General features: G+C 37.5%; 1 protein-coding gene and 1 long non-coding RNA gene across 9 annotated transcripts in view; one reads left to right on the top strand and one right to left on the bottom strand.

The window, feature by feature from the left end:
* The window catches only part of LOC135296143 (uncharacterized), a 51,002-nt gene extending 24,437 nt beyond the window's left edge, over window positions 1-26,565 (bottom strand). The window contains exons 1-3 of one of the 6 annotated variants that reach the window (XR_010358200.1): window positions 21,666-22,014; window positions 20,470-20,793; window positions 2,193-2,207 (exon numbers count right to left, since the gene is read on the bottom strand). This is a non-coding gene — a long non-coding RNA (uncharacterized LOC135296143). Of the gene's footprint in view, window positions 1-2,192; window positions 2,208-18,461; window positions 19,103-19,739; window positions 20,794-21,665; window positions 22,037-22,116 lie in introns of those variants that run through there. The other 5 variants (XR_010358195.1, XR_010358199.1, XR_010358196.1 and 2 more) reach the window with 5 other exon arrangements.
* CSMD1 (CUB and Sushi multiple domains 1) overlaps window positions 1-27,067 on the top strand; it is a 1,052,894-nt gene that overhangs the window by 249,560 nt on the left and 776,267 nt on the right. The gene's annotated exons all lie outside the window — the stretch shown is intronic.

Genomic DNA, 27,067 nt, shown 5'->3' with positions numbered 1-27,067 from the left:
AGCTATTTTGGTATGCTAACTTCAAAGTGTGGGATGCAATTATTTTTTTTCCATTGTAACTTGACATCTCAGCTAGTGCAGAATTTCTTGCTTCACACTCTTTCCTCCTCCATCTCCTGAATTTTTATTCTCTTCTTTCTTTTCTTCTTGTCACTTTGTCTCATGTTCTGATAGCCTCTGTCAGCCTTAATCACAAACTTAACTTTCTTCTCATATATTTTTCATTTTCTCTCACTCATCTAACACGAGGGCAACTTGTGTATAAATGTTCTCTTAGCAGTTCATTTTCTGCTTTTACATACACACAGACTCAGCACCAGCAATTTCCACATATCACAGATCTTGCTTTCTTCAGTTCGTTTGGCCCCAAATGCCCTGAATTCAGGGAGGTTCAGTTACTTATATGTGGTTTAGGTACATGAATCCAAATCTTACCATAAAGAAGTTCATATGTGTGGCTGAGTCTGTAGGAATAAACAGACTCGAAATATGCAGTAGAGAGGTGATTTTGGGTCTCTTCAGGTATTAGTGGCTGTACTGGTTTCAGCTGGGATCGAGTTGATTTCTTCCTAGTAGATGGTGCAGTACTATGTTTTGGATTTAGGATGAGAACAGTGCTGGTAACACTGATGTTTTAGTTGTTGCCTAGCAGGGCTGGCACTGATGCAAGGACTTTTCAGCTTTTGCTACTGCCCTACCAGCAAAGAGACCAGGGGTGTACAAGATACTGGGAGAGGACACAGCTGGGTCAGCTGATCTCAGCTGACCAAAGTGATATCTCAAACCATTTTGCACCATGCTGAACAGTAAAATGAGGGAAGTTGGTGTGGGGATGGCAGTCTCCTGTTCAGGGACAGGCTGGGCGTACCTCAGAGGATGATGAGCAATGCATTGTGCATCACCTTCTATCATTATTATTTTCCTTTCATTTTTCTGCCTAAAGAAACTTATTTATCTTGACCCATGGCTTTTAACTTTTTTTTTGTTTGTTTGTTTCTCTCCTCCAATCTTTTACACTAACACAATTTCTTTTGCATCTCATAGCAGGGGGAAAAAAGAACTCCAAAATATCTGTGCAAATGTCAAAGTATTTAGACTAGGAAAAAAACCCCCAAAACCTCCCAAAATCCACAAACAAAACCCAGACAGAAAAACAACAGGGAAAAAAAAAAGAAAAAAAGACAAACAGACCATTAAAACCTCAAAACTGTAAAAACAACAACAACAAAAAAGGCAAAACAACCAAAACCTTACCAAAAAAAAAAAAAAAACCAAACAGGGAGAAACTAATACTCTGTGAAATCAGCAGAAAGATTCCTGCTTATAGTAGTATTTAGAGTTAGTAGGCCAGTATCACTTTATTATTAAGTGATCTCCTGGTTTCATTTCCTTTTGTGAGCAATGGGAGGCTGAATATCAACAAATGCTTTTGGCATCTCTCCCCTTTTTTTTTTTTCTTTTTTATCTTGCTACTCCTGGTGAATTGGTAAAAAGTAGAAGAAATAGGACATGATGTCTTTTCTATGTATTTGTAGGGACTGGTCAAGTGATCAATTTATTGAATTCATTACTCATAATTCACCTTGATCATCCTAATATATCTGACAATTCTCATAATTTTGTATTCCTTAGTCTTGAGCGAAGGATGAAATTTCTGAATGACATCAATGAAGAAGTGAAAATATGCATAAAAATGTTAATTGCCTGCAGCATTCTGTGACATATGATGTCACAGAAAGAAAGGAAGATGACTTTTTGGTTATTGCTGAAAGAGATAAAATTCATCAAGTAGTATTTTTGAAGGCTGCAGAGTTTTTACTTCTTCTTTTTTCCTTGAACACATTCTGTGTTCTTGCCCACAGAATGTAGAACACCTATAAGAATTTTTGAGCTATTCAGCTTCTAGCTCCTTTCCTAAGAAATCAGTGGCATCCCTGTAGTGAGATATCTTGAAATCTTAGAATTTGCCATTTCTTATCTCTAAAGTTACATTAATTAAAAAAAAAAAACAACAGAAAACCAAAAAAAAAACAACAAAAAAAAAAGAAGCTCTATAGAGCATGCCATAGTTGTCAAAATGTCTTGGACACCATATCCAAACAGTCATTGCAAAGGAATCCTTACTATGGTTGGACCCCTGAGTTGTAAGCCAATCCAGCTGTGACTTTCAGTACAAAAGGAGTAGTGATACTGTTCTCTTCTTCTCCCTAAGGGAAGAAAAAGGAAAAGTAGATGTCTGATGTTGTCCTTTATTCTGGGCATAAGCGGACGTTTGAGATGCTCCTCCCGGCAGGAAATACTATTTAATTCTCAGGGAGGGAACTGGTGTAGAGAAAGACAGATTGTAGTAACCTGTGATCTGATGAAAGTACTGCTGTATTTATCTGAAAAATGAAGGAATGACTCCCTAAAAGAGGTTGAAAAATAATTCTGTTCCACAATTCCCTGGGTAAAGTAAGCTACGTTTAAATTAGCAAGTAATGTGGCATAGCTCTAGCTGGCCCTGTGGGCTGATGGAAATGCTGCTTTGTGGGTGGAACCATTTCAGTGCCTTCACAGGACTCATCTTCCAGGTCTGTTTTGCCCAAAAACAGCATAGCAGCACAGTGAGGCCTCCCTGCCATGTCCAATCCAAGCCTGGTGAGTGTGAGTGATCAGATCTGCTTCAGAAGCACATTTCTGGTCCAAGCTGAAACGTTAATATAGCCACACACCTGTATATCACTTAAATACTTTGGCTGGCAAGTTCAATCCCTCAAAATATGTAACTTCTCAAGGTGTACACAGCTAAACTCTATAACTGCCAAAATCTTATTGGGTTTAAAAACTCTACATACATATTCATGTAAGGAAAATGTATTAGATGCAAATAAACAGAAAGATAATACTTCTAGCTGCAAATGTTCTGTAGAAACAAATGACTAGAAGAATTAAACATTGAAGTACTTCTTTCAATTTGTCCTGCTCTTGAACTGCTTTCTAATGACCTGCTGTTGATCACTCTCAGAAGTTAATGGGCAAGGTGAGACCTGGTACAAAAAGCCTCATGTTGACTAACTCCCTCAGTAATCTTACATAGCATTCAAGGTACAGGCAAAAGTCCAGAAATATCCGGAAAGGTTGCTCAGTCATTATTTTCAATTTGTCCTTTGGAAATAAATGTCCATGTCCACTGATGAGTTAGAGAGCCTAAGCTTCTGCTTTGGAAATATGGGCGCTTGAAGACAGGCATAAATGTAATCCAGGTGGTAGTCTTTAAAGGCAATAAATATAACATTTTTCTGTACAAAATTTTACTTTTATTGTTGAGTCTCAGCAGAGAAAGCAATAAATAAAATATACATTTAATTCTTAAGTATTTCTGTCATAGTAGGGCACTTGTGCCTTTTGTTTTATGGTTTCACTGCCAATGTAGTGTTTTGATTTGTAAATGTTTAAGTCTCATACAATACCTGGCAACAAATTTATAAATAATAGTTGATGCTAAAAACTACTTCCCTCCCATACAGTTCAGCTTATTTACTGGAAAATCCTGAAGTTCAGACTACTCTGTCTGGATATTAACTTACAAATATTATGCTTGAAAAAATCCATATCCCAAAGTGCCAAAAAAATTAGCAAAATTGTTCTCAGGAAATCTGTAAAAATCCTGACAGCTGTAGAGTGCACTTGAGGATATGCCAGACTTAGAAGATTTCATAGGAATGAGGCATATTCAGTTCAATTTATATGTCAATTGGAGGATAAAAAAAATCTCTAATAGTATTGAGTGGTTAATATTTAATGTCAGTGGGAAGTTTTACTGAAATTACACTTTGGATGTCCCAAGAAGTTCCTTTATATCAATTATCTATAAACAGAACAACTATTTATAGAATGCATTTGATGGTAATCATCTGTACTTTACTATACAGAGAGTTAAATATTTTTAAACCATCAAGCTCATTTCAAGTAGGTAATATGGAATAGTTAAATTTTTAAAAAGTGAAACAAAATGCATGAAGGAATGAAGCAAAAGAGAATAAATAAAATATAATGCATGTCTGTATGTTGCAGTTATGTCTGAGAACATGTAAGAAACTTATTTCAATGGTTAATTGTTTTCCATGGAAGCAGATGGAACCTCCTAACTTTTGCTAACATCAACTACTTTTGCAAAATCACAAGCTGTATGTTTTTTTCTGATATGTTTGAACGTATTTTGCAAAGCACAAAACGAAATATCTGTAACAATAAGACAGTGATTTCTACAAATTAGATGCTGGTAAAAGTTATAGAGACTATTTAGTTAATATTTATTGGCTTTCTGTAGAAAGTTTTCTGCCTGGCATTTGCACTTAGCATATTTCACAATAACAGCTTTAGACACTTAAAGCAAGTTGAGTATATAACTTTATAAATTACTTTGACTGCTTTCTCTGGAGTCCCTTTGAGTAGTTACTCATTTATTACACTGTAATAAAGAAGACAGGTGTGATTCTTCCATGAAGCTCCTTTAAGATGAAAAGGCTTACAAGCAAAATACAGTATCTCTACATATGTGAAATTTTCAGGCATATTTCTGGCTAAAAATTTGCTTGTGTGTGGGTGTATATCAGATGCAGTTACTTCCAAATTTGAAAGGGCCAAATACATGGGAGAAATCTATAATCCATATGAGATTATCTTAAAATGTAATATAAAATGTCATTCATGTTTTGTAACTAAAATAGTGTATGTGGAAAGTCATATATCACAGTGCTCCATTTTCCAACAACATTCTAAGTTCATATAATGTTGGTATAAGGACTTCTATAACAACATTATTTCTAAACTGCTTTTTTTTCTGGTGCCACGTGTTGTAAATAACAGACAACTAATAATAGTGTTAAAATAAAATGCCCCTTTGTTTTAATTCAGGGAAGATAACATGCTTGATAAACTCCTAAAAGGTGTTATTTAAGTAAGTGATAAAACCCACCTTTGTACTCTTGCATGTCTTATCAACTCTGCAGACAGGTGCTAGGTAACAGAGTGAGATTGAATGAGAATTGATCAATTTTCTGATTATAAAGTTTACATAATAACCTTCCCCCAGGTCAGTAGGCATTTTCAGTCATAACGATGTGTGTTCAGACAGCAATTGACAGGATTTCTTTGTAAGAAGTATCTCCAAGGCTGAGAATTTCCAATTACAGCATATTTAGGAAGTTATGGAAATTTTGGTTTTAAGTATTGTTAAGTACCGACATTAATGCCTTATTTTAATTTTGACTAAGATATACTTTAGATACTTCCTAGAGTACTTCCCTTCCATATGGAAAATGTTTGTATCTTAAAATAAAAAGGAAAAAAACCACAGCAGGCTGATTTAAGGATGTTAGTGATTTCAGCACCAGAAATTGAGGGAGTGAAAAAATTTTCCTGTATAGCTTTTATAAAACCACTTATGTGAAATCAAGAAACATATACATATATTCACGGGTCTTACAATTTGATATAGCAGGTGTGAGGTTTTAATTGGTTTTGAAATAGTTTATTATACCTTTTAAAAGTGACTTAAAGTCAGATGAGGTATATTGGCAAAATTCTACAAGTCTGTAATTCAATATCTTAAAGGTATATTTTACCCTGCTGGAATTTTCACAGAAATATACACTGATTAAGTTTAATATATTCAAGTGAAGCACACTTTTTCATGACAAGAAAAAGTTTCTCTTTAAGTATATTGATTCCAAGTGGTTTTTAACTTCAGAGGCACCTAAATTTTTCTCATTGCTGGGAAGGCAGTATTTAGTAACTGACTCAGAATCACCTTCCTTTGGACGGGATCATATCTTGCTTCCTGAGGCAGCTTTCACCACTTATAGATTAGCAATGTTTCTCACACAGTTTTCTTCCAACAATTTTCTTGTCATTGTCATCTCATCAGCAGTTAAAAATAAGTGGGGAAAAAAGGAGTCCCATGTTATTAATTACAAAGAAGGTAAGACAGTAACTGTATAAGTTTCACAGGAATAGAGAATTTATGTAGTGAAAAAAGTAGTAAAAATATTTTATTGTTTACCTTGAAGCATTTTAATATGCCAGAGTATTTCAGAACAGCATTGCAAATATTACATTAAAAGATTTATCAAAATTATCTTAATTTGGAGAGTCTGTATGTTTTGTTTCAGTTTTGGAGGTTTTTTTGAGAATTGGTGAAAGGACTGGTGAAGGATTGTTAGAGGAATAGGGATTTAACAGCATCACTATTTGAGCAGGCAAAAATCCAGTTACCTTCTAATGCATTTATGAAATGCTATGACATGAAGTACAAGTCTAAATATTCTGTTGGCAACAGTAGTGTTTGTGCTGCTTTTTATAGGATGTGGACTGGGACTAGACAGTCATTCACATATTGTACATTAACACCCATTTTCTGACCTGATCATATACTTTTAAAGAGGTGTTTTAATCATGACAGAAATATTAACTGTGCAGACTAAAGATATCTCTGCACAGTTTCCTAATATCATTTAATATTTCCATATATAGGGACAATCTGGAATCTTGTGAATACAAGCTTTCAAAAGCAAATTTAAAAATATTCATCACCCAAATTTATGTAGCACAGAGAAACAGACATCTGTATCCACTTACATGCATATTAAACAGTGTACTAATAAATACATTTTAAAATACCCCTATGTTTCAAGTTCTTGTTGGATGCTCGTCCTTTTTACACTGCTCTGATTGCAGTGATATTCAGGTTGGGATGCCAAAATGGCAGGATGAACTTTCTTCCCACTAAGATGTATGATAGAGTGAAAGTGTTCTGAGAAATATTTTATAATTAATGCTGCCTGCAGAAAAAGGCCATCACATCACTCTTCAGAGAGTACAGACCCTATTTCACCCGCTAGACTACACATCTATTATTGTGTACAGTTCTGAGCTACTCAGTACCAGAAATATCTGAATCAGCTGGGAGGAAATCGGAGAATAGGGGAGAGGGATATATAAAAACTCCATGGATTAAGGAGGATGAACTATTCTATTACATTTCCACAGGATAGGCAGATTTTCTGTATATGGAACTACATTATATCCATATTCTTTGAATTCAGTGGTCAGAACAGGCTTAAAGGGATAGTTGTTATATAGGTAACACCTGGTTTTGTGTCATCCTCTGAACTGCCTCTCTTCGTTCAATATGTAGTTCCAGGGGCCTGTTCCTTCTTATTACCAATTTCTCCTGTCCCCTCAATAATTCCATATCTCATATGGTCAACAATGTGATAACATGAAACAGGCCAGCATGTGACTTTCGTAGAATGCATTTATTTTACACTGCTGGCAGGGCCCAAGTATCTGTTTATAAATACAAAAAAAATTACATGTATGATATAATTTTTCTTCCGCAAACCCAAAAACTTGGGTGTCATATGGAAGAAAGAAAACAGAAGGAAAAACTGTAGTGAAAGAATGTGTGAGAAAAGCAGCCTCACAAAAGTTTAAATTATGAAAATAAATCTGCTTGAATTTGTGTATATTTGCACAAAGCCAAAACCACAGCAAACAAGTACTTGTTAGAGTCAATCTGATAGTGTTCCATCATTTTTCATGCTTGTTTTGTTTTAAATATGGTCCCTGATACTTATAGTGATGTATAGATGCATAAGAGACATCTGTGTGTAAATCAGATTTCCTCAGTTTGCATATTTGATTTTGTAATCAAAGCAGCATTTTTCTAGCATAGACTTTATCCTACTAATTGTAATTTCTGTCCTATGCTCATTATTTCCCAAGTAGTGAAACAATTGAATCATTTTTTTTACCCCATATTTCCAGCATGTCCTTTCTTTCACTTGTGCTTGACAATAAATTACTATTGGCCATGAATGTGAGTCTTGCTCTCAGTTGTTGTTCTATCATTGTAAGTATTTTTATGCTGAACTTCACTTGGCTGTTTGTTTATTCTGTTGATTTCCAGCATTTGATGTTGTTCTTTAGATCATTTCTTCACTTAAATTCTGTGCCTGATGGTATCTTTTTCATCTGTTATGCAGAGATTGGCATTCTTCTTTAAAAACTGGGCAAATAAACAAGCCCAAACAACCAAGCCTCCTGTTTTATTTTGTGATCTTTCAACAGTGTTCTATCTAAATGGTTGCATCTTTCTAATGGCAACCTGCTGTGACTATCCTATTTCCTTTCATTTATTGTTTATTTAATCTAAGCATGCAGACAGAATAGACACATGCTACTTTGTTACTCTTTCAACAATTTTTCCACTTTATTCTGAATGATTATTGATTATATAATAGTCACTTTGATGGCATTCATGGCGAGGCTTATTTGTCAGCTTCCATGTCTGGCCAATTTACAGAAGTGCAGTATTTTTTGACTTCTGTTTTCTAGTTCTTTCATTTAACATAAATGGCCTGTGGGAGAAGGGTCACATCAGAGGGTGTAATCATGGTCATAGGATGCCTGCCCTTTCTCAGATTAGAATGGGAGAAGAGACCATTCTAATTCCTGTCTATCCTTGATGGATGCTTCCCTTAACATTTTCAAAGGCTGATACCTTGAAGGAAAGTAAAGAAAGAGAAGCTAAACTTAAAAGCTCAGAACCTGTTCTTTTTATTTCTCAGTGGAGAATACCAGGAAGAATTTTATTTATTCAAAGTAAGAAAAATAGAAAAGAGTACTCTGAAGGCATCTTGGTGGTCATTCTGTATCCCAACTAGTCAGTCACAGTTAAATGGATATTTAAGCTTTAAGAAATGTACTGGCAAGAAACCCTGTCAGCAGTTCCAGACGGAGGCTTCCAGGCAGAATGTTATCCAGCCGTAAGACAGTTACAGTCTTTTGGGAACAGCATTTACAAGCTGTTCATGCTGGTAAGATCAGAAAACCAAGTTTGATTCATGGTAAAAGCTCTAGGGCATGTTTATACTGTCTGCTTTGCTGTCACTAAAGTATTAATCTGGGTGTTCAGGTTCAAAAAAGTGACCTAATGCCTTGAGTGCAGAAATTAATCTCAAATAACTAGAATAAACTGCTGGATTTTTTTTTTTCACCCATGACTGCTTGGTGCACTGGAATCATTACATAAGTTTTAATTACCAAAGTGTATTTCAGAGTAAATGAAAACCATAAAAATATTTAAGAGTTGCAATGCTGCCTGGTCTACTGGTTTGCAACAGTTAAATTGAAGTGCTTTTCTGAAGAATACGAGTGTACTTTTACTTGATGTGACTGTCCCCTTATGTTATTTTCATCCGTTCAAAACAGCGTAAGCTTCATTTAAGGATTCCCAAAATGTGTCTCATGGACTGTAAGTCATCTGTGAAGTGTTTGCATGTTCCACAGAGGAGTGGCTCTTTAGGCATGGTCAGCCTCAACTGACCCAGATGATTGCCAACACTTCATTCACCATCAAATTCTTCTGGAAGAGCACCAGTGCTTGAGAGACTGATGATAGGAGCTGATCAGAACTCAGTGCATCCTGCTGCCATGGCATCAAGAGGCAGGCAATACTCAGAACTCCCTAAATTTGATCCTAAATGTTCTTCCCATCCTTCCTGCTGCTCTGCATGACAAGATCCTTCTTTCAAGACTGTTTCAGGGACACCTCAGAATCTATTCGCAAGTTTTGAGAGGTGGGGAGTTCCCAGACTGATGTTCAATCCTAAAGCTTGGGGCACTGCAGAGGGGCAAAGCTGCTACAGCATGTGCCCAAGACCGCAAACACATGTCCTAGCGAAGATCTGCTCTGTTCTGCTTTCGGCTTCCTGTGTATGCAAAATTATTCTGTATGCAGGCATTGGGAAAAACATTTTAATTTATTTTTTTAATTTAAAAGCCAAATTATTTACAAAAACTATTTTTTTAAAATTCTGTAGTTTCATTTTGCAGCTTTACATAAACATTTGTAAATATTTTATTCAATACCCTTATGCATTCCTTTTCTAGTTTTCTGTTTTATGAGTAGACAAGAACATTTCTGGTTTTTAAATTATTTTTAAATTCTTAGGCTAGCATCTCATATGATTTCCTTTTTTCTCCTAATTCATTAACTCATTTTTATGTTGCAGTCATTTAATCAAACAAATTTTCATGTAATCTCAATTTTATCTCTCAGTAAGACAACTGACTAAGAAGAAATTCAGATTTTTTTTGTGAACAGTGTTTGATTTGCAACATTATATGTCTCCTTGTTCTTAGAACGAATAAAATTCTGTGTTAAATCAGCAAATGATACTTTCTTTTGGTAAGTATGTGCAAACCAGCAAATTGTTTGCCTCTAGATTGTTTGGGTTGTACATAGAAATTAAGATGCTTACTTGTGTATTTTACTAGTTTTATAGTGGTAAAATACATTATGATCTTTCAGGTATTTTTTTTTCTCTTTCTATGGACTTTAATATTCTATGTAGTGATTTGCTATCTGGAACACATGACTAGTTTGAAAAACATTCCTGAAGTAGTTCTTGATGAAAGTTCATCGTTCATCCAAGAATGGTTATTTTGAAATCTTTTTGATCTTCACATCATTTAGAGAGATTAAAGGTCCATCTTTTTTTCAGGTTGCCTGATATTCCTATATATGAGACACTGGATTGGAAGTTTATCATCATCACAGAATCATAGAATCATGAAATGGTTTGGGTTTAAAAGGACCTTAAAGGTCACCTAGTTCCAACCTTCCTCCCATGGGCGGGGACACCTTCCACGACATTTTACTTTTCAAATTACTTCTTAAAATACATTTTGCTACGGTACAGTGTTGCTAGATACATTGTAGAGGTCATATACCTTGAAGAAAATAACTCTACTGCATTTCTAAAAAAAAAAAAAAAAAAAAAAAAAAAAAAAACCAAAAAAAACACCCCACAAAACATTTACTAGGAATTTTTCACATACTATTAAGCCTTCATAGGCTTAATGATGTGGGTTTTTTCAGTTGGAATGTCTGTGATGTATGCATTCTTAAATTAGGATCCAGATGGAGTCTGGCAACATAATTCAGTATTTTCAATAATTGTAGAAAACTGTCATTTTGCTATATGTAACTCCTGAACTGTATAGTACAGGTGTTTCATTTTAAGTGGATAAAAATTCATAGTAGTTTTGGTACTTTATATTCACTTGCAATACATTATTGAAATTCTTTGTAAAACTGAGGGAGTAGTCATGAGGTGCATGAACTGCTGCGTGAAGTCTTTCATTCTATAGGAATATTTTACAAAGAAAAGTAATTTAATAAGCTAATATTATCTTTTACTTCAAGATCCTTATTCTTTAGGTAAGATGCTTTCCTGCAGCATTTTGACTCCCTCAAAATCTTGCGAATGTAATTTAAATTCACTGCCAATAGCTGAGGTTATTACCCTGGAGAGACCAAATACATTTGCAAATACTTTGCTGCTGAAAGCTGTCTTCATATACTTAATATAGTTTGTGGAGCCAATGATTATTAAAGGCTGCTGAACATTTCTATTTTATATTAACCACCTCTGAGAAGGTGATGATATATGAATTTGATAGCCAGTAAGTTGGGAGAACCATCTGTTTATAATTTTTAATGCAATTTTGCAATCACTACCAGGTGAGTTTCTAGGAAGTATATTTTAAAAATATCAAGTAAATAAAATTATCACTACAGAGGTGAGCTGTATCACCTCTGATATCATTATTGAATCATATGTTTATGAAAGAAATCTGGAGGTTAGTTTGTTGTAACATATTCTCCAAGGAACATTTGTTTCCTAAGACTGTGTTGGAAACATTTAATAATCATTGAAGTTATATGTGCTTGTTGACACAGTTCTGGTGGGAGCCAGCACAATGTTGCAAACTTATAGGTATATCCCAAATCTGCTCTCAGACATGAAAAAGTGGAGGAAAAAAGAGAAAACCCAAACCAAAAAACCCCACCCAGTTATCCTCCCAAGCCCCAGCCAACTGATGATTCCTTGCTGCTTGAAAGAGAATAAGCATTCAGATATTCTGCAGGAAGAGATGGAAGGAGAAAATAAACTATGTCTCTGAAAGTAAAGCTCAATAATGCACCCAAACGCTGGTGAGATGACTATCGAGCATGTGGACAAACCTAAGGTTGAAAGCACCCTCTTCCTTTACTGAGAGGTACCTTCTGTCAGTGTGTTTGGGAAGCAAGCCAGGGAGATACTGAGAACAAGAGTAAGCTCCAAGCCTGCTCATAAAATGCCCCACTGGGTGCTGGGAGGTGCCTCTGTGGGCTTAGGAAAAGAAGTTCAGATGTGTAAATGGAGACTAACTCATGCCTCATTTCTAGGGTTTAATAAATGCTAAATATGGCTGTCACCTCCAGGCTTGAGGAATAAAGGGAAAGAATGTATTTTAAAGGCCCCTGGAGTGAAATTCTGTCTAAGATATGTAAGGTAATTAGGCAGTAGCTTTAAGAGGACTGCTTCATTAGCGGAAGGTTAGGTCGACTTTTGCTTTCCAAGATTTATTCAGGGCTCATTTATCTCTTTGAATTGTTGAGGGAAAGGAGAAATATCCAGGCAATCCCACTCCCCATTCCCCTCTCCCCCATCCCCACATGTATTCCTATTCTTCAGTGTAGCTCAGAGCGAGGGCACATGAGTTCTGTATTTGCCTCCTTTGCCAGAGGGCACATTTCAGACTGTCCTAACCAAGATAGCTGCAGGTTAGTCCTGATGAGGAGGTGGTTTACCTTTTCTGTTGAAGCTCTCCCACAGATTAGTGAAGAAATTAAGGTTAACCTTGCCAAAGATTGCATAAGTAAATCAGGTTTTCTGGAGGTTTAATGTCTTATGTCAGATTATTATAGCCCATATTCTGGTTGGCACTGCCAGCTCCTTGAAGTATTTACATATAAATGTCATTGGATAAAATTAGTGTTTGCTTTTTTTTTTTCTGAAGAAAAGTATGGGGGGAGGGCAAGCACAGTAGAAACCCAAAAAGCCTGAAGAACACTTCCAATCTCTGCCAATTAGGAAGGAAACAATTCCACTAATGGTGCCTTATATACAATGTAAGACATTTTCTGTGTTTTTGAAAGTACACAGTAATTGACAGCTATAATTATATTTAGCCATATGATTCAAATGAATAAAACCCCATGACTGCAGTACAAGGTGTCTTGCAAAGAGAGTAGCTGTTAAAAACAAATTGGCCTGCCAGTGAGAGTTATTGAATTTAGGACCTTACTTACAAAGATGGAATAGCTAATGAGAAAATGCATGTTCTGGATCCAAGGTGATGTGCCCACTCCATATGAACACTGTGGTCCTGGCTGAAAAGGTTTTGTCCTGAAAAAGGTGCATGTTTTTGTCTTTTGATCAGGACTTCACTGATGAAAGTTCTTATTAAATAAACCTGTATGCACAGATGGCTGAAGGCAGTCTGCCCCTAAATCTTGAGTCTTTGAAAACATACACATATGTTGAGACCTAAAGGTATGCTTTACTATATTATTAAGCCAGACAATTAAGATACATTTATTTACAGTAGTTACAGTCTAATTGTCAGCACTGACAATAAAATAGTTTGCAGATTGTGGGAGAAGCATTATATCCTTCTCAAAAACACATAAATAGCACAAGCCCTGCTGTGTACAGGCTTGTTTTCCTTGCAGTTCAGTTATATCTCTTATATACTATTACACTCTGAATAATGCATACAGTCAAAGTTCAGTGGAATTTTTTTATATAACATTTATATATATTATTACAAGAAACATTTTTTGAAGTTTATTTTGAATTATTTATTTTGCAGCTGGGAAATCAAATCTTATGGGGAAAAAACCTAATAGTGTCTCCAAATCCAGTTTGATCTATTTATCAGCTCTTTCAAATTTTTTCCATGGGCAGCTGAATTGGAAGAAGATAGTAGATATGGCTTTTATTACTAGCTTTGATGGCAATGAACTCTTGTTCCACATCATTGTACCATGTGTTTACTTAGAAACACATGAGATTACCATGAGATTACTTAGAAATTTAGGTTATTTGTAGATTTTAAAATTTTATTTATTTAAGAAAACCTCCTTATATATTTTCTTCCAATAGCCCTTGGTTTGATCACTTGTCAAAATAAATACTAAATTATTGAAAAGCTGTATAGCTTCTCTGGGTTTCTCCCTGTGATTTTGGCTAGAATTTAGCTTTTTACTAATTATTATTACTTTTTGAAGTTTCTCTATTTTATTTTGCTGCAAAAATATGACACGAACATAAGTATTTGCTAATCCCTTCATTTTGGATTAAAACACAAACCAATTTTGGCTGCAGCTTTCTGAGGTTAAATGACTGTCACAAGAAGAAACAGTGACTCCTAATTTCAGATATGCAGGGAAGCTGTAATGGGCTGGCCCCAGCTGCATGCCAGGCTCCCACCAAAGCCTCCCTAACACTGCCCTCCACAGCTGGGAGGGAAAACACAATGAAGACTTCATGAGTTGAGATAAGGACTGGAAGAGATCACTCACCAAATACTGTCATGGGCAAAACAGGCTACAGTTAGAGATAATAATTGAATTTATTACTAACAAAATAGGAAGAAGACAATGAGAAATAAAATAAGACCTCAAAAACTCCTTCCCCCACCCTTCCCCCAATCCTGGCTCTACCTTTACTTGTGGCACAGGGGGATGGGAATGGAGTTATGGCCAGTTCATTAAGGGTTGTTCCTGCTCCTGCTCAGGGAGAGGATTCCTTCACTGCTCCAGCTTGGGGCCCTTCCCATAGGAGACAGTCCTCCATGAACTTCTCCAATGTGAGCCCATCTCAGAGCAACAGCTCTCCACAAACAGCTACATGTGGGTCACTCTGCCACAGGGTGCAGTCCCTCAGGCACAGCCTATTCCAACCTGGGTCGCTCACAGGGTCATAAGTCCTTTTAGGAATCCAGCTCCAGAGTGGGCTCCTCTCTCCAAGGGTTTGCAGGTCCCTGCCAGGACTCTGCTCCAACACGGGCCTCCCACAGGGTCACAACCTCCTCCAGGCATCCCCCTGCTCCAGTATGGGTCTCCTCCATGGGCTGCAGGTGGATCTTTGCATCCCTGTGGATCCCAATGGGCCGCAGGGGCACAGCTGCCTCTCCATGGGCTGCCCCACGGGCTGCAGGGGAATCTCAGCTCTGGTGCCTGGAGCACCTCCTGCCCCTCCTTCTGCACTCACCCTGGTGTCTGCAGGGTTGTTCCTCTCATATGTTCTCACCAATAAATTTTTTTTTCTTCTTAAATACTTTAGTAAAGAGGTGTTACTATCATTCATGATGCCTTGACCAGTGGCACATCCATCCTGGAACCACCTGGTGCTTGCTCTGCTGGACATGGGGAAGCTTCTGGCAGCTTCTCATGGAAGCCACCCCTATTGCTCCCCTGCTATCAAAACCTGGCCACACAATTCCGATACAGAAGCCAAAGAAAAATCTGTCAGTGCTTGCTTGTGCCACTGAATAGTGGGAAATATGAAGTGTACATCTGCCAAGGCTTATATTCCATAGTTAAAATTCAAGTGAGATAGCCATCAGGTGAGGTACCATCCAGAATTCCCAACTGGAAAAAATAACCCAGTGTTTCTTTATAGAAGATAGAAGGAAGAAGAGTATAAAACCCCGAAAGATTTATTTTGGTTTATAAAGAAATCAACACATAATAAGTCTGCAAAAAAGAGACACATCCTTACCTCCGTTAAACTGAAAAAAGCAACACAATAAACTCAATTAAAGGAAAATAAATCCTAATATTCATCTGTCAGAGTGGTATCTAGTAATTAGTCATTCCAACATTTCCTAACAGGTTAAGTTTTACTGACATTAAGCTAATTATCACTTACAAAGGAATGTGTTTTACAAAGGTAATTGCCACACTATTCTGTCATCATTGAAGATGGGAATTAAATCTGCTCTTATTAAACCTAGAATGTAATAGCATTTTTGACAGTTCAGTAGCCAATTTCTATTTACTTTAGCCAGTTTGTAAAGACATAAAGAAAAGGTGCACTTATCCCAATATAACAAATGCCAATTTCCAATACCTCTTCCTCAACTTTCACATTTATTATTAATATTCATATGTGTGCATTAATGCATCCAACATAAATATACTGAAGTGTATTTTTATGTCAGATATTAATAAATATTTGTCAGAATTGTAGTCTTCTATACTGTTTCAATGTTTAGAACAATACTGTACTTTAAAAAGTGAATATATCTTGTTTCAGACCTGTTCTTGTAGCTAAAGGATACCATATCTAGTAAAATATAATATTACTTTAGATAATATCCTGCAATGTCAGCCTGGCTATCAGAGTCAAATTTAATTCTTCTTGTGAATTGTGGTTCCTAAAGGTCTTGTAAGTTAAATTTAGTCAATGAAATATGTCTGGACATCTACATTAACTTCAAATTATGCTGTTGCTGACACTTGAAAAGTACTTTGACTTCAGAGCATTTTGTTGTATAACTGTAATTTAGGAAGCAATTCTGTTGGTAGTGCATTAGACAGAATGAAATTTAGAAATCTCTTTGGTCTTTTAGTGAAAAAAGGACTATGATATTTTATTTTGCTCAGTAAAGTAAGAAAAACAGGCAAGAGATTTGCAATTCAAAAATAGCACTTTTGCATTATTAAATTACAGAATTAAATTAGTTTGAATTTTCCAAATTTTGTTAAATGTACTTAGTAATAAATGCTGTCTGTGAGAAGACAAACTCCCGGTCCATTTTTTTAATTCTCTGTTCATCTGAAATACTGCAGAGTGTTAGAAGTTAAAATTGCTTGTTAATCTCTGTGGTTATACTACAGAATATTTATCACAAATTTCAAATGCTTTATACTCTGCCTATATATATGCATAAATATATATGCATGTATGCACATATTCATATTTGTTATATATTTCTATACTTATGCACCAACTTAGTGTTGTATTTAGGAATACACTTTTCCAAATCATTTTAGCTGAAACATACTGCTGTGTCCTCTGTTACTGTGGTGGAAGTAGTATTAAACTCAAGTAAATTGTATCTGCAAAGAAGTCTCAGAACATTTCACCTTCGTAGGAGACTTTAGTGAAGCTCTTTTTCTTTCTTGCTCTCTCATTTTCCAGTGTGGCTTTTTCTGTATTTTCAAAGAAACATTCCTTTTAAGAATACCTTTTAAGATGAGCTTCAAGCTGAATACTATACTGACTCTTTGACAAGGGCAATTTCAACAACTGTCATTTTGTCTGATCCAAAATTCGTGTTTCTGTGAAAACCTTGCATCTTGGGTTATTTATGTTACCTTAAAGAATTATCTTATCATTTTTATGGTCTTTATATCATCTGTCCTTTACTGTAGTTTCATCAGCAGTCACAAACACATCACTAAACCATGCTTGCATACACACCAAATGTCGGATTACTGCTGGTAAAATGAAGAATTATTTGCCCTCATGGGTAGGTCTGAGTTTGGCATTTCTTTTTCAACCCACACCTCTCCTTAGAAAAAGAAGCTGAAAAAACTAGCTAAAACTGAAGTTACTGAAACAGAAAAGATAAATTCTCAAAATGTGAGTGAGGGTGAGTCTTGGCACTGTAAGCAGACACGTTTGAATGGGATGGCAATGAGTCTGCTGTTTTAGGAAAAATTAGAATCATAGAATCACTTGAATTGGAAGGGACCCACAAGGATCATTGAATGGAACTCCTGTCCCTGCACAGCACCATTCTCAAGAGTCACACTGTGTGCCCGAGAGCATTGTCCAAACACTTCCTGAGCTCTGTCAGGCTGGTGCTGTGACCACTGCCCTGGGGAGCTGTTCCAGGGCCCAGCCACCCTCTGGGTGAAGAATTTGATACCCAACCTACACCTCCCCTGGCACAAGGTCAGGCCATTCCCTTGGGATCACCAGTGAAGAGATCAGTGTCTGCTGCTCTGCTAACCCCCATGAGGAAGCTGTAGAGCACCAAACTGGACAAACTATGCAGGTACTCTGTGAAGCACACACACACTCTTTGTCATTGCTCGGGCACGTACAGTGCTGCAGGGCTCCTGTCAAGTTAAGGTCCCAAAACTGAGTGCAGTAGGCTCTTTCAATAATTTGTGCTGACCATCCAGTGAGAAGAAGAATTAAAGTACAGTAAAACTACCTAGGTTAAGAGTGGGTTGAAGATGACTATTACAAAAACAAGCATTTCACTTCAATAATGAATTTATTTTGACCTGAAAATAATCCCCACAGGTTATTCATAGGATTAGCACCATATGAACCTTAAAGCTGTTTTATGATAAAAATATTAAAAGGTTATTTAAATACAAGATACTTTGATGGCCTCTGTTTCCCTTAAATTGGATCAGAGAAAATACCTTGTCTCTGTTACATTGTATATTATTTCTATTGACATTAGATGATCTGTATTAATTTTAGGATACAATAATTTCAGTTGGAAGGGACCTGGAATGGTTGTCTAGTCCAAATAAAGATACTCATCAAAGCATTTTCATTTCTGGTTCCTTTATTAATTTGAATTAAGGTTATTTTTATTCTTTTCATGAAGATGTGCTGAAACTAAATTTTTATAATAGAAATTCAAGAATTATTCTCTAATATGCACTAAAAATATTTTAAAACTGAAAATTATTATTAGTGTGCTGTGTACAAAAAAGAAGAACAATGCTTTCCTTAAGCCCCAGTTACATTTTTTACTAATGTAATACCATTTTCTGCAAAGTAATATGACTGATAATTCCTACAAACTTGAAAACAAATAGTGATATATAACCCATCTGAATTTTTTAAGTATGACATAAATAGCCACCCAGTATGTTATTTTCAATTCTTTTCTTTCCTCTCCCCATCTGACTCAGTTATTCTTGGGCCAAATGCTGATTAACACGATTTCCAAAAGTACAATGTACCAAATTATAGCACTTTGCTAAAACAGTGATCAGTGTGCTGGAGGATACAAGCCGGCAGAAAGAAGAAATAGTGGGGATGAGAAAACATTTTGAAAATGAAACATGATTTGGATTTGCTGTCATTGACTTCAGACATTTACCTAAACAATGTAAAATTCTGCTGTAGGGGTTGAGGAGTCTGTCATATCCAGAAATTTTAAAACAGACATTCAAAAAAACCTGAAAATAATAGAGAACAGAAACGATAAGGAGGAAAGAGAAAACAAACCTTCTTCTGTAATGCTTAATACAGGGCAGACTGCTTTAGTTGGAAATACAAAATATTGAAAACTGTATAAAAAGTGAAATTAGTTTTTAAAGTGATTTACTTTATCTTACTACGATTGGTATATTGGTAACATAATATTTTTCAGCTGGGTTTGTTCTTGGTAGGTAATTTGTAAAGGCAAGTTTTGTAATTTAGTCTGCAGATTTCATAGGTTTTGGCATTCTTAAATCATCCCAGTTTTTAGGTGGCACTAAATGAACTTGAGAAATGTAGGGCAACTGCCAATTTTCTGTCATTCCTTTTGTATGGTTCACTCCACAGGTTTAGGGAAGGACAGATGAAGAGAAGAGGGGAAGAAGAAAGAAAGAGGGAAGGAGGGAAGGAGGGAAGGAGGGAAGGAGGGAAGGAAGGAAGGAAGGAAGGAAGGAAGGAAGGAAGGAAGGAAGGAAGGAAGGAAGGAAGGAAGGAAGGAAGGAAGGAAGGAAGGAAGGAAGGAAGGAAGGAAGGAAGGAAGGAAGGAAGGAAGGAAGGAAGGAAGGAAGGAAGGAAGGAAGGAAGGAAGGAAGGAAGGAAGGAAGGAAGGAAGGAAGGAAGGAAGGAAGGAAGGAAGGAAGGAAGGAAGGAAGGAAGGAAGGAAGGAAGGAAGGAAGGAAGGAAGGAAGGAAGGAAGGAAGTGAGCAGCACTCACTCACCAAACAAGCTAACAGAAGCTACTATCACAGACACTTTTACAGTTTTTGTTCCAAATCCACCGGCGGTCCAAAGAAATAAATAGGGCAAATAAATCAAGGTCAATTTGAGCAGAATCTTCACATGACAAACTAAGTGTTTTAAACCAGATTGTAGATGCCCTTAACTGTAATAAAAGGAAATTAAAATCACCCCACTGGAACACACAAGAGCCAGAATGAAGAGTGCAGGTCACAGAACATGATGTTATACATTTACTAGCAGGTTTCAAGGTGAAACATAGCATTGGGAACAAATAAACTACAGGGAAAAGAAAATCCTATTGGAGTTCAACTTTTCTACTTTCAAATTTAACAAAAAAATTAAGTTCAGAAGGCAACTTAATTGGTACAATTTACCATGAGTTAACTAGAGTTATCCTGGTATTTATAGCTGTAATAGCATATATAGCAGCTTAAAGGGCACCATGTTTTGGTGGTACATATGTAAAAGTCTGGTACACAGATCTTTATTTTGCCATTTTAACTTTCAGAAGAATTAGAGGAATTCTACATCTGCAATATATTTAGGGAAAAGCATACTGCTTGTGCTTGGGTTTTAAGTTTTAAAATTATTTAATATTCCTTACCAAAAAAATTTTCCTTGTGGAACCCAAGAGTTTCTCATCCAAGTCTCTACCCTCATGATGGCATCTCCTAGGCTTGCTTTCTGCAGAAGGTGTGGGATATACTTCTTGATCACTGCTGTCTCTGGTGAATACGTAGTGTTTCTCCTAGTATAAATTTCATCCAAGATGACTTTCCATTTGGAATCATAAAAACTATAGATGTGTTTTCATCTCTTCTTCATTGAAGCAAAGCCAGCCACAAATTAATTGTCTGTGTTACCAAGGCCATTTATCTGTGGTGTCTGCTGCAGTAGATGCGTTTTATCACTAGATTCAGAAGAATTTCTGTAAAATAAATTTCTCTAGAATTTAACTATCACGATTATCCATTTAAGAATACCATCAAATACTTATCTACTTAGGAAAATACCTAAATAGATTTATTTTTATCCTTAAATGTATTTCTGATAAAAGCCCCTCAATTATAAATGTGCCAAGTAAACAACTAAATCAAAATAATAAATAGGTCAAATAATCCACTAATTCAACTAATTCATTTGTATATGATATACTACCTTAGACACTACATTGATTAAAGGGATCCATTTTTTAGAAATCAAATACAGATGTAAAATGGAGAAAATAGTGGGTTTTACTACTCTTATAGATAGGAGGAACATAGAAATTCTGAATTTCAAAATTGTATTAGATTTTATGGCATGGGATAAACAGACCAGAGAACACCAAATTCATTCTAAATTCCCCCAAAAGTCCCTGGAAAAAAAAGGTTCCTAGAATAGTTTAAATGCAGTTGTATTACAGTTGTAATCCAATTGTATCACAGTTCCTGTAATAACAGGAAGCCCCTGTTACTTTGTTACCTTAAATGTGTAGATGCATAATTTCTCAATATACTCCATACAATAATGTTGTGATGTGTTCTTAATGAGATCTTTTTCTAAAATTCAGATGAAGTATTTTAGTTGGTTTTTCTGCTCTTGTGCTATGTGAAAGTTATTTAAAAGCTGAATATTCAGAATTGTTGATTAAACAAGGAATCATGAAATCATAGAAACATTTAGATTGGAAAAGACCCCAGAGATCACCAAGTTCCAGCATTAACTCAGCCCAGTTAAGTTCACCACTAAACCATGTTCCTAACTGCCACATCTACACGTATTTTAAATACTTCCAGGCATGGTGACTTTGCCACTTACCTGGGGAGTCTGTTCCAGTGCTTAATCTCATTTTCCATGATGAATTTTTTTTCCCAGATATTTAATCTAAACCTCTCCTGGCACAACTTTAGGCCATTTCCTCTTGACCTGTCATTTGTTACTTGATATAAGAGACCAACCCCCTCCTCTCAGGCAGCTGGAGAGAGCAATGAGGTCTCCCCTGAGCCTCCATTTCTCCCTGCTGAACACCCCCAGCTCCCTCAGCTGCTCCTCACAGGACTTGTGCTCCAGACCCTTCACCAGCTCCATTGCCCTTCCCTGGACTCATCCAGCCCCTCAATGTCTCTCTCACAGTGAGGGGCCCAGAACTGGACCCAGCACTGGAGGTGTGGCCTCAGCAGCGCTGAGAACATGGGACAATCCCTGCCCTGCTCCTGCTGGCCACTCTATTGCTGATACAGGCCAGGATGCCACTGGCATTCCTGCCCACCTGGGCTCACTGCTGGCTCATGCTCAGGATGTCAGCCAGCACCCCCAGGTCCTGTTCCACCAGGCAGCTTTCCAGCCACTCCTCCCCAGGCCTGCAGCTCTGCATGGAGTTATTGTGACCTCACACCACTGGCCTCAGCCTGTCAGTCCTGAGCCTGCAGGACATTAGTTGTCCTGCACTCTCTGTGTGATGGCAATCCAGATGATCTTCTTCATAACCTTCCCCAGCCTCAAGGTCAGACTGACAGGCTGTAGTTCCCTGGATGTTCTTTCCGGCCTTTCCTGTGGATGGGTGTCCCTTTTCTAACTTCCTCGGGGACCTCTCCTGTTAGTCAGGACTGACAAAAAATGATGGAAAGAGACTTGTGGAACACTTCCACCACTTTCCTCAGTACCTTTGGACGGATTTGATCCAGCCCCATGGACTTTTTTGTGTCTAAGTGGTATAACAGGTCACTGACCATTCCCTCTGGGTTTATGGGGCCTATAATCTGCTCCCCATCACTATAAGGTACATAACTACCTTAACACTTCATTTTTATAGTTGGAAGAATTCTCTTAACCTTTTTATTTGAGAAAAATAACATACTTCTGTAAATAGGCAAGGATTTAAATATATGTAAGAATATGAATACTGCCCTGTAGTTGGAATTTGATATTTTTGATTCGATGTAAACTATATTGACACTGAAACGACCACAATTCTCTGCTTGATTCTTGTAGTATCAAATGGGCTCTCCAAGACAATTTTAATAAAAATGAAAATTGCATAGTAAATATTCAAAATATAGTAATTCTTCAAACTCTGATTCATCTTGCCTTTCTCTGGCATCTATTTTAGAGGGGGTAAATGGTTTCATTTTTTTTTTTTAATGCTGAATGTGTATGGATCTCAGACATTCATCTTGAATAAGATACCTGGTTCAGGTGGTGGTATCATATAGTGTGCTTCTTACTGTATAAGAAACACAGTTTTAGTTTTTGTTTTTAGAGTTTTTCACTAAAGTGAATTACTAGTGATTTTTTATTAGTTGAAAGCATACATTTTATGGATAAGGGCCATTTTCAGGGGAGTTTCAGAGTTACACCCCATTATATTTTCTAAGGAATAAGATGTTCAGGTTTCCATTGTAAGAAAAATACTTCTTTTTCCAGCTTCTAGCATCTTGTCATCCTCATAAATTTATTCCTTACTTTCGAATGACTAAATATTGTAGCGTCATAGGGAAATGTTAATTATTTTGCTTTTGTGGAAAATAATGATGGAGCAGCTAATGAAAAGATCCCCACAATGAAGAGGTTACAATTTAAACTCAAACGTGACACAAAAAGAGGAAATAATAAACAAGAACAAAAAAAAGATAGAGATGTGACTATAACTTTTAAAGGATTATGCAATTAGCTGTCAGACATGTCTGCATTTCTGATTGCTGAGTACATTAGTTCCTTTAATGGAAGATTTGGGGAAAAAGGTTTTAGAAGTAGTTTGAACGATGAAACGAGGTCTTTAAGTAAGAATTCAGAGGCCATTCCATGAATCTAAAACAGCTAGAAAGAGAGCATGAAAATAAAACGGTAGAAGAAAATTAAAGCAGTGTTGAATTCATGTCCTTAGCACACAGAAGACAAGGACAAAATTATAGGTTAAGGCTGAGTAATTTGGGTCACTGAGTGTCAAGAACAAGGAATTTGAACTTGTCCTAACAGAAGGATATAGTTATGAATGATGTAATTGTAGCATCACACAAACTGTGGAGTTGGCCACATTTTATGCCATAAATTACATTAGTATGTTCTGAGTGTCTTGACTGAGGTCGAAGACAAAGTGAAACTATATGGCTTAGATTTAATAAGCGGATTTTCATCTATATAAAAAATCAATACAAGACAAAGTTGTTGATGTTGATTGACACTTATAATTTTTTGGCATCTTTAGATTCTTTATGGCCTATTTTATTTTCTTTGTGCGCTCATTATGTCAATGGATATGAATCACTATTTCCTGTCCAAAGTGCAAAGTGAATAGCTAAGAAGTAAAACTGAACTAGATATTTTTCCATGGTTTTCCCCTTTTTTCATTTTTAGTGGGACTCAGTTTCTCAACATTATTTTTCCTGCTTCTGTGAAAAAATCACACAGGTTTTGCTAATAAATGAAAAAAAAAAAATATTATGAACTACTGCAACATGCTAGTTAGGTTTCTGATTTCTGCACTATAGTGCTTCTCAAAGACCGAGACTTCCATGTAATTCTTCAATGTTTGAGAGAACGAGTAGAGAGAACAAAGTAAGTAAACTTTTTTTATAGCAGCTGCATAAGACATATTTGTTTCCTTAATTTGCATCTCAAGTTTGGCCTAGGAAAAACAACAGGCAAAATCAGACTTCTATCCTATTTATTGTTTACCAATATAGAAAATATCCAACATGTATTAAGGAGAAAAGAACGGTAGTTGTTGTAGGTGACTCTGTTCTAAGGGGAACGACGGCTCCTGTATGTCAAGTGCACCCATTCCGCAGGGAAGTGTGCTGCCTCTCTGGGGCCTGGGTGCAGGATTTCACCAGGACACTCCCTGAACTAATTCAGCCTCCTGATTATTTTCCAGTGCTGGTTGTCCAGCTTGGCAGTGATAAGGCTTATAAAAAAGGTCCCAGGGTAATTAAAAAAGAGTCATGAGGGGGCTGGCAGAAGAGCTCCCTGAGTTACTTTCCATCATTTATCACCAGTCTTTGTTAACCAAGGAAGTCCTAGGTCACCAGAAAGTGACCGATGTGATACCCATCCACAAGAAGAGCCAGGAGAAGGATCCAGGAAACTACATGCCTGTCAACCTGACCTCAGTGCCCTGCAAGATTATGGAACCATAATTTTGGAACCATAATCTTGCAGACCATCCTGAGTGCAATTACATGGCAGCTTCATGATGGATGGGGGATCAGACCTGGCTGGCATGGACTTAAGAGGGGTAGGTTCTGTCTCACTGACCTATCTTTCCTGAACAGGTAGTGGAGGAGGGGAAGGCTGTGGGTGTTTCTACCTGGACTTCAGCAAAGCATTTCATACCAGCACCCATGGCCTTCTCCTGGAAAAGCTGGCAGCCCACAGCTTGGACAGGAGCACTCTTTGCTGGGTAAAGAACTGGTTAGATGGCTGGGCCCAGAGAGTGGTGGTCAATGGAGCTGCATCCAGCTGGCAGCCAGTCACCAGTAGTGTTCCTCGGGGATCAATGTTGGACCCAGTCCTGTTTAGTATCTTTATTGATAATCTGGATGAGGTGATTTGAGTTCACCATTATCAAATTTACAGATGGCACCAAGGTGGGGGGAATTTCAATCTGTTGGAGGCTAGGAGGGTTCTGGGAGGAATATGAATAGATGGGCAGAGTCCAACAGTAAGTTTAACAAGTCCAGGTGCCAGGTCCTGCACTTTGGCCACAACATCCCCCTGCTTTACTACAGGCTGGGGACAGAGTGGCCGGACAGTGGCCAAGCAGAAAAGGACCTGGGGATATTGACTGAGCTTACTGAAAATGAACCAGTGTATGTCTAGTGACCAAGAAGGCCAATGGCATCCTGACCTGTATCAGGAATAGTGTGGCCAGCAGGACCAGGGAGGTCATTCATCATTGGTACCTGGCACTGCAGGAATAGTGTGGCCAGCAGGACCAGGGAGGTCATTCTTCACTGGTACCTGGCACTGGTGAGGCCACACCTCAGTTCTGGGCCCCCCAGTTCAGGAAGGATGTTGAGATGCTGGAGGTTGCCCAGACAAGGGCAACAGCACTGGTGAAGGGTCTGGAGCACAAGTCCTGTGAGGAGCATGTGAGAAAGCTGGGGTTGTTTAGCCTGAGAAAAAGGAGGCTCAGGGGAGACCTTATCACTCTCTCCAGCTGCCTGAAAGGAGGTTGTAGCCAGGTGAGGTTTGGTCTCTTTTCTCAGCCAACAAGTGACAGGAGAAGAGGACACTGTGAGAGCAGTCTGTGGCCATGGGGTGGAGGTTTGCTGGCTAGCACACCCTTCATGGCTGGAGGGCACACATGAGGATGGCCGCCCCATGAGCTCAGCCGAGACCATCCAGGGTGGCGGTGATTGCTGCAGTGTGGGTGGCACACCAGAGGCTCAACATGAGGAACCTGAAGTAAAGGAAACAGGGAAAGATCACTTGCCTGAACCTCCAAAGAAAGCTTATTTCCCGAAGGAGGCCAGGAGTAAATGACAGGGAGAATAGGCCCGGCAAGCATTTTTAAAGAAGGAACAGTACAAGGGCTGGACACAACTCTCAACCAATGAGGGGATCTTAGGGGAGGGTTACATCATGTAACTTAACAAATAGGGAGCACTCAGGGTAGGAAAGAAGCCTTTCAAACCAAAAAATCATCAAAGCAGGGCTAACTGCCAGGGAACATGCTAGAACACAAGGGGAGTGACAACAGTAACTGACAGGAGCAGGGGGTAGGGTGACCGGGATTGACAGGGACATATAAGGGAATGAGGGGAGGAACAGGGAGACTGACATAGTGATGGGCAGACAAGTGCTGGGAAAACTTTGTGGTAAACAACTTAGGACTGAGCCATTTGAGGGAACAGAATGAGGTACATGGGAGAAACAATTGTAACATAACATAGAAGGTCTAACAACAGTAAAACACCAAACCAGCACAGGATACAGTCTTAAGCTGCACCACAGAAGGTTTGGTCCAGACATTAGGAAGAAGTTCTTCACAGAAAGGGGGTGATTGGGCATTGGAACAGGGTGCTGAGGGAGTGGAGTCACTGTACCTGAAGGTTTTTAAAAAAATACTGGATATAGCATGTAGTGCCACGGTCTGGTTGACACGATGATGTTCAGTCATAGGTCAGACTTGATGATTTCAAAGGTCTTTTCTAAACTACTAGATTCAACCTACTAGATTCTGTGATTCTGTGATCTGTGTATTTTCTTCAAACATTATT

Source organism: Passer domesticus, chromosome 3 (assembly GCF_036417665.1).
Source record: "Passer domesticus isolate bPasDom1 chromosome 3, bPasDom1.hap1, whole genome shotgun sequence".
Classification (NCBI taxonomy): Eukaryota; Metazoa; Chordata; class Aves; order Passeriformes; family Passeridae; genus Passer; species Passer domesticus.
The sequence above is the reverse complement of the archived record's forward strand: the minus strand, read 5'-3'. Positions and strand labels throughout refer to the sequence as shown.